The sequence below is a fragment of the Rhagoletis zephyria genome, unplaced genomic scaffold (genome assembly GCF_001687245.7).
Source record: "Rhagoletis zephyria isolate East Lansing unplaced genomic scaffold, Rhagoletis_zephyria_1.1 Rzeph_scaffold_04642, whole genome shotgun sequence".
In the NCBI taxonomy this organism is placed as follows: Eukaryota; Metazoa; Arthropoda; class Insecta; order Diptera; family Tephritidae; genus Rhagoletis; species Rhagoletis zephyria.
Genome location: NW_016161725.1, coordinates 36526 through 45683, shown reverse-complemented (window position 1 = coordinate 45683; position 9158 = coordinate 36526). Strand labels below are relative to the sequence as shown.

General features: G+C 34.3%; 1 non-coding gene across 1 annotated transcript; it reads right to left on the bottom strand.

Annotated features, from left to right (window-relative positions):
* Positions 1–5104: 5104 nt before the first annotated feature.
* Positions 5105–5177, bottom strand: TRNAM-CAU (transfer RNA methionine (anticodon CAU)). The gene has a single exon. It is a non-coding gene; the product is annotated as a tRNA-Met (tRNA).
* Positions 5178–9158: the final 3981 nt, after the last annotated feature.

Here is a 9158-nt window from a genome sequence, read left to right as displayed (position 1 = left end):
TTGACATAGCACACTTTAAGATACGACTGTAAATGTCGAAAATATGAGGATAAATGTAAAAGGGCGAGCCCTACATCCGGCTACGCTATTTTTCGAAATTGCTTTGCAAAAATACTTTACGACTCAGTGATGCAGGCGAACTTTGTTTTTTTTTTTCTGGTATGGTCTAATGCACAGATGGCTAGTTTGGTCAGTGGTGCATAAGCTCGCTTTTTTCTTTTTATTTTGGAATGGGCGTGCAAGTTTGACTTTATTTATGAAAGAGTTGGGTACTGTACTCAACAGCCACATATCAAATGTCTAGGAGTCTAGGAGTGTATGTATACTATCTAGTTGCTTACAGATATGAATGTAAGTTGCTTGTATCTTTAATGCATATTCATGTTTTACATGTAAATATGTATGCGTATGAGTTTACCCTGTGGTATTTTTTATTGGAAGTTATTTTAGTTCACTAACTAACTGCATATGCGCCGGAAATGTGATACATGAATGCATATAAATACATACATACATACCGATGCATAATAAGCTTTCAAACTAAACAGAAACATTTGTATCAAAACACATACACGCGTATGAGATGTGCAATGAAAAGCGAAATTGAAGATAAATAAACAACAAATCCAGGAAAAGTCCCAAGTTGCTTGAAATCGCTTCAATATAGCCGGAGAGATATGTTTATATAAGTATGTACATATATACATATGTATGTACATTAGACTGCATCACCAAAAAAAGTTGCGGTTTTTCCGCCGGGATTACAAAAGTTATTATATTTTAAGACGTTCACCAAAATATTTGGGAAAAATATTAAGATTTAAGTGAGCTGGACCGATTTGAAAATACCTCCAAAAATGGAGTTTTTTATGAATAAAAATAGTTTCGTAAAGAACTTTTTGAAAAAGTCCCCTCAGATGACAAAACAGATTAAGCTTAAAAAATCTGCATACAAATATTTAAAAATATTTTCAACGGAATCGTAAGAATGAGATTTTTGATGATGAAAGTAAAACTTTTTTCAAAGATGATTTACGAAAAATTTGAATAACTGGGCCAAAACTTTTCTGATTTAGACTTATGGGATCTCAATAGATAGGTATTTTCACACTGTTTTTATTTCTGTCAAAAAAAATCATTCATTTTTTTTTTCAAATACCAACACATCTTAATTTAACTTTGAATGACGTTCATTCATCCTACCTTTCTCTTTCATCCTTTGAATGAATTTGTTAGCAAAGAAATAAAAAGGGTGAGAAAATACCTTTCCACCGAGATCTCTTAAATCTAAATCAGAAGAGTTTAGGCTCAGTTATTCAAGTTTTTCTTATACCAATCTTTGAAAAAAGTTAAAAAACAGCATCATAAATCTCATTACGATTCCGTTAAATATTTTTTTAAATTTTTTAAAAATATTTTTATGCAAATTTATTAAGCTTAAACCGTTTCGTCGTTTGAGGGGATTTTTTCAAAAAAAAAAAATGTTAAGAAACTATTTTTATTCATAAAAAACTCCATTTTTGGAGGTATTTTCAAATCGGTCCAGCTCACTTAAATCTTAATATTTTTCCNAATAGTACCGATTTTTTTTTGTATGGGGAGTGATGCAGTCTAATGTACATATGTTATTGAAGTTCGATTTGATCATAAATTCGTAAGCAATAAACAGTATTTGCTGTTGCATGGCTGTGTGAAAGCCAGAATTGAGATTAAAAGTTGCTTTGCATATCTTTTAAGTTTATTACTTCAAGGCAGCAATATGCAATAAGCAATTTGTAGATGAGGAAATAAAAAATAAAAATAAAAATAAAAAATGTATGTAAGTAGTTATACACAAACATGCTGGCATTTTCATGGATGAAGGAATTTCGTATGTTGAACAGTGGCATATTGCAAAACCAAAAATTATGAAATAAGTAAAATATTATTTTCCTTTTTCGGTTTTACATATTAAAATCTGAGGGTTTGAAGAGTTGTAAAATAAATTTTCTTTTGCCATTAGCTTTACTCAGTTCAAGCTGGCAGTGGCCAAGTATGGATACAATTTAAATCTGTAGCAAAACGTCTTATTTGACTTTATTAATTTTTACATCAGACGAGAAAATTATGAACTTTAATACAGTAATTAATATTATTATGCCACTTTTATTAGCACGAAATCGTCCACTACAGCTATTAAACGTATATAGTTTAACAGGGAAAAAATTGAAAAAAATAACAGTTTCTATGTAAATATTTTTTTTTTTTTACTTTTATTAAAGCTTAATCTGTTTCAAAAAAAAAGCTACTAATAAAGAAAATCGATGGATAAATAAAAAGGGATTGAGTGGTCAAATGAAAGTGCGCAAAAATTTTTTGTATGAAAAATGAGCAGAAAGGAATGTTACTCATACACCATGCACACATGAGTAACGGCGCGGTTAATCTGGGGCCTATTTCATAAAAGTGACAGGTGCGACAGTTTTCAATTTTTGCGTAAAAATTCAGAGCCAGAAGTATCGGCGATATTTTGTCTGTTTCATAAACGCCTTTAGGCAACTGTGGCAATTTTTGGAAATCGACAGTGGCAATATTGGAATATCGACGACAATGCTGCAGACAATTGTCACGCTGACAAAATTGTCGCAACAATAGCGACAAAACTAAATATTTACAAAAACTAAAAAAAATTGCAAATGCAATTACTGCACATGAATTACATATACATAAATTTCATATGATTGGCGACAATTTTGTCAACGACAATTTTTAATCCGTAAATTTTGAATGGAATTTTTCATGGAACTGAAACCGGGTTGACAAAAGTTTTTATGAAACGAAACACCCACCAAACTGTCGAGTTGTCACTGACAATTTTCATGACAAAATTGTCANACAACGACAATTTTGTAAATTTTGAATGGAATTTTTCATGGAACTGAAACCGGGTTGACAAAAGTTTTTATGAAACGAAACACCCACCAAACTGTCGAGTTGTCACTGACAATTTTCATGACAAAATTGTCACTGTCACTTTATGAAATAGACCCCTGACCAAAATAGTGCCTTGACAGACGGCAATAATGCGGACTAATGAGCCGTAAAGTGGGTTCGAGTTCCACTGCCAGTAGAGTTTCATTTTTTTTTTGTTTTTTTATACCCGAGCGCTTTTGTGCACAAGGGTATATTAATTTTGTTCACATAACGGTTGTTTGTAACAGCCAAAACGAATCGAGATAGATATAGACAAATGTATACATAAATGATCAGGATGAAAAAAGAAATCGATTAAGCCATGTCTGTCTGTCCGTCCGTCTGTCCGTCTGTCCGTCTGTCCGTGTACACGATAACTCGAGCAAAAATTGAGATATCTCAACGAAATTTGGTATGTAGGTTTCCCTTAATCCAAGGTAGGTTGGTATTGAAAATGGGCGAAATCGGACTTTAACCACGCCCACTTCCCATATAACGGTAATTTCCAGAAATACGAAAACTGCGATATTTTAGTAACTACTGAAGATTATTCACTCAAAATTGATATTTACAATAATTTTTAGACGAAAAATAAGAATATTATAAATTTTTGGAAAATGGGCGTAGCCACGCCCACTTATGGTTACATGTGTATATCTTGGTAACCGCTGTACCAATTTCTACCAAACTTGGCACAGTTGTCGGCCTTGGTACAGCATACAAAATCGCCTAAAATTTTTAAAATCGGACGATAACCACGCCCACATCCCATATAACGGTAATTTAGAGAAATACAAAATCTTCGATAAATCAGTAAATATTGAAGCTAATTTATTCAAAATTGATGCTTGCAACAATTCTTTACCAAGAAATACGTTTGTGATAAATTTTTGGAAAATGGGCGTGGCACCGCCCACTTATGATCACATATATGTATCTCAGTAACCGTTCTACCAATTTGTACCAAACTCGGTGTGGTTATTGTGCTTGCCACATATAAGCAAACCGTTGAAAATTATTGAAATCGGACTAAAATAACGGCCGCTTCTCATATAACGGTAAATTTCAGAACTGCTTGAAACTTCAAAATCGACCTAAGGACTCTAATTTACTCAAAATTGATACGCCCCGGCTTACCATGTAGCCGTAGCTTTCGGTAAGGCGTAAAAACATATATTTAATACGTGCGCCGGGTATTTAATGTTCGGCTCTGCCCGAACTTAGACTTTCTTACTTGTTTAACGTTGTTTTCATTTAGTTGTTGTTGACTTTTTTAATAAAACTAGACTCTAAAAATTTAAATTAACTAATTTATGCTTAATAAAATAATGTGAAATAAAATAAGGCAAAATAAAAAAAGTAAAATAAAATGCATAAAAAAATTTTTTGCCACCGCCCCAACCGAGTATCGAACCTAGAGCCTACATACTTGTAGTACGCAGATCTCCCAACTCGGCTACCGCGGACGCCAAGCCCGCTTGCTGTGTTTGCTTACTTATACAATAGACAACTGCTGGCCGTTTTGACCAGTGTTGTCATCGAAAATTCCCTTGATAAGAATTAATTTTGGGACTTTTGATTTGTTTTTGTATAGGAATAGGCTTTTATACAAAAGCGAAAAATTTACAAAAAGTTAGTTATTTTTTCGTTTTTCTCCTGCTAAATTATAACTTCTTTTAATTTTTTCATCAAAAACACAAAAAAATTGGCTTGATTAATTAATTTCTCAGAAACTAACAGGTCTATTCAAAAGTAATGTGCATATGGTTTCTCAAGAATTTCGTTGGCTTTTATTTGCCATATTTCGCATTACGATTGTTCAGTTAGTTCATAAAATACATGATTAAATTGAAAATATCTCTAAAACTTATCCATAGAATAAAATTAACTCAATTCTCGAAATCAGCGCGCGATTCTACATAGTAATTGGATAGTAGCATCCGCGGAACAAAAAAACCCAAACTAGTGTGTATTTTCCATCAGTTGTTACAAAGTTGAAGACTTGGAAATCCCATAATTATTTAATTTTAGTTCATTACATTTCTTGTTTTAAATATTATTTGCATGGAGTTTTGCTTAGTAAAAGCTTGTTTAATAAAATAAAATTACGTCCGTGTAAAGAAAAACAAATTTAAAGAGAAAGAAAATTGACTGCCCCGGGTGAGGCTCGAACTCACGACCTTAAGATTATGAGACTTACGCGCTGCCTACTGCGCCACCGAGGCGATGTTAGGGACTGCGGTTTTGTTGGGGTTGTATAAGGCTTGATTAGTTCTACCTTCAAATAGTGTTTATGAGGATGCAGCAAACGCATGAATGTATGCACATATGCAGGCGATGACCGTAGAAAAGTGAGCTCTGGATACCTCTGCATTATATGTCAACTAACTGGTAACTAACTACTTTCGGACACAAAATATTTTTTAAATGTATTCAAAGCAGTTTTTGTATGAGGATTTTGAAATAAGAATTTTGTAAAGAAAACGAACTCCCGATTGGGCCTGCATGACTTCTGCACGATTTTACAACTCACTTTAAGTTGATTTTGTCGTTGCTAATTAAAAGTGAGGTATTTATCGAAATCCCGCCAAAAAGCTAACTACAAGTTGGTTATTTTTAACAATTGATAATTTCTCCCTGAAGGGATGTGTCATAACAAAAAAAAAATATTAATAAAAAAACTTAGTTGCAAGAAAATAATTTGATAATACATATGGGCATATCTCTACACTAAAAAAAAAAAAAATTCCTTGATGATATGAAAAAAGTATATTATTCTAAGGAAATATTACCTTGAAATGGCTCCAATGACATGGCTGCCTTAGTATGAGTAAAGGATTTGACTCAGTTTAAGGAAAACACAATTCCTTAATTTTTAGGAAAATTTTACTTGCCATTTCATCCCCCGTGAAAGGAATAAGTATGTCATTTTGCTCGTAATGCTCAATGCAATGGCCGGCAGAGAAAAGCTCTGGAGTGCTAGTCGAGAGATGCAAGGTTCGAGTCACAGAGCACTTGTTTTTAAATGTTTTTATTTTTTTAATTGTAATTTTTTAAATTGTATTAAAAAAAAGCATTTAATTTAGTTTTTATCGTAATTGAGTATTTAAGTTTTTCCATATATGAAATTAATTTTAAAATTTTTAATTTATATGTTAAGTTGAAATAATTGACTTACCTTACTCTAACCACCTCCAACCGGACTCGAACCTGCGATTTCAGAACCAGAAGCAGTAGTCTTCTCACGACATCACAGCCGACATTTGCCAGGAAAGCAATTAACTTTGTCTTAACAGCACTGACAAAATTCAAAATTATTTAAAAAAAATATTATTGAGTAAATTTACCTACTCAAATTAAGGATGCTCTACTTTTAGCACGAACCTGAAAATTTTTTGTTTATATTAAGTAATAAACAGTAACTCTAAAATAAGGATTCTTTTTTTTTTGTTTTAAGGATATGATTTTTTCTAAGTGTGTGAGTTTATTGGTAAAAAAGGGTGAGTGAATTGAAAGAGATTTGGATATTTTTTATCGGTATGCATAAAATGTCTGATTTTGCGTTTTCACACACACCAAAAAAAAAAAGTTTGATATGAACTGAATTAATCTCAAAGGTATTTATATTTTTTACTAAAGTTTTTTATACAATACGTTAATTCTTTTATTTAAAGGCCCGAATTTGTTTTCTTTAGCCTTAAAAATTGGTATGAATGGTTAGCCAATACTGTAAACAATATTATGTGTAGTTCTAGTTTTTGCTCTCTCTCTTCTCTTTTTAATGATGGCCAAAATTTTGGCAGTTTGGAAACTTATTTGGTAGGCGTTTTGGACCCTAAAAATATTTGTAATATTTTTATTTTTCCGCTCTTAAAGGAGCATAAAATTATCAGAGTCAGTTATGACCGGTTTTTGACCAATGTCCCGATTCTCAGTTTTTTTTATCATAATTTAAGATTTTGGTGGTGAATTATTTTTAGACCTCTACTGCAATGAAATAAAAGGTACTTTCAACAATTTTTTTACGGTGTTTCCTTATTTCCCATTATCTAGTTTTAAATTCAAAGAAGTTGAAATAACATCTTTTAAAATTGAATGTGCATTGATATCCTTTGAAATATGTAAATTTTCTAGTATGCCACAGAGGAATCAAAAATGTGGTTAGAATTTATTTAGTCAGGCAGTCGATGGAGTCATAAACAATAGCAACACTGGCAGAGCCTTAAAGCCTACAGTTCCTTTTGTGTAAACTACCTACGTATATACATATGTATGTGTTTGTGTATGTATGTATTTGCAACCACAACAGCAACGGTATCGCTAAATGCTGTTTGCGGCACGCCTAAAAGAATGCAAACACTCGCATCGCCAAAAGCACCAACAAATGCAATTAGTTTAGACATTATTTGGCTACCACCCACCGCCGGCAGTCAGGCGCGAGACAAAGGTGGCAGCAAAAAACGTTGCAGACGATGAAAACAACAACAACAAGAACAATAACAATAACTAGGGTCTGGTTGAGCGAAATGCGCGAAAAAACGATAGTATGTACTCGCAGTAACAAAAAACCAAAGCACAAGCAAACAAATTGTACAATCAGCATGCAAAGTAGTGCCACATAGCTATAGCCGTTGTACTTTCATTGTTGTTGTTGTTGTTTTGCTGATTGCACCCGACGCTTCAGCACTAAGCACTTTTGCGGCAAACATGCTAAAGACTGCAACAAATCAACAACACAGAATGGAAGCATCAGCAAGCAACAACAGTAAACAATATTTGTTGTTGCAACCACAGAGCAGAAGGCAGCAAAAACAACAGGAACTGCAATGGAGTTGCTACACGTATGGAGCAACAACAGCAACAGCAATGGCAACGGCACGTACGAACAAATTCGCTTTTCGCCGATTTCTTAAATTACAAGTCGCGACCGCTGCAAATCGCAATCGCCGAAAATCACAAAATGTGGTCAACAATCGCCTGCACACACACACACACACACACACACACTTACGCGGGCGCACGCGAAATCTGCTCCACATGCTACATACATACATACATATATGGCGCTACGAATTCCAGCTCGAATGCGCCTAAAAGCTGTCACAAAAAAAAAGGAAGTAGAAAAAAACATAGTTTTCGTTGATGTTTCGTTTTGCTCCAGTTCGCGCCTTTGCTGCTCTGTCAGCTTGGTTGCATGCAACGCCCGACAGTTTGTTGCTGTGCTGTCTGTGTTGCTTTTGCAAATTCGTTGTGTTGCCGCCGCCGTTTTTTGCTGGTGTAAAATGAAAATGTTGCACCGAAATTTACCACAACAACTCAGAGCTTGAGTTTTACGCGATTTAGCCGCCTAAAATACTGCCATACAACAACAAGGGGGAGCAGTGAAATAATAGCAACAACAAGAGCAGTAGAATTCTTTAGTCTAGTTTCGTGCAACTAGGCATCTATGGCAGTAAGCAGGTGCTTCAGACAGTCAGCCACCTGATATGCAACTAGGCGCGCCTGCTTTTACGTTGATTACTGTTGGTGTGATTGTTGTTTTTTTATATCTTTTGTTTTTTGTTGGCAGCACGTCGTTGCCAGCAGCTATTCTTTGCTGTGTGAGCAACACTAACAATGCGCTTACACTTTCTCAGCCTTGGCATAGTGCAGGCGTGCGACAGCTTTCTGTTATCGGTAAGGTGTTTGGGAGGCGATGAGTTCCATTACAGCAAAACACGCACTTGAGTTTGCAGCATGCGAAGTATTGTTATGCAACTCGCGTGGTTTGTTGTTATTGTGGGTGTTTTTGGTTTTGTGTTCTCGTTTCCTTCGATGAAAACACCGAAAGCCAGCAAACGAATGGCTTTTTTCATTAACGGCAACAGGCTTAGTGGTCGACCACACTGTTTCCGTTGTTGCTCTTGCATTTCCTTCTTACTTAGCTTTTGCAAATGTCGAGGTAAGGAGTAACTACTTCATCAATTAAAAAAATAAGGTGCGTGCAGTCTTTACGGGCGGAAGAAGTGAAACTTTGCCATTGTCTTTGCCTTAATATTGATTTTTACATTCATCTTTATCTTAATCCTAAAATTAATCTCAACTTTAATATTAATCTTCATCTTCACGCTCATCTATTTCGTTTTCATCTTCGTCTTCATTTTAGTATTCATCTTTCTCTTTCGCTCCATCTTTAACTTTATCTTCATTTTGATCTTTATGTTCTT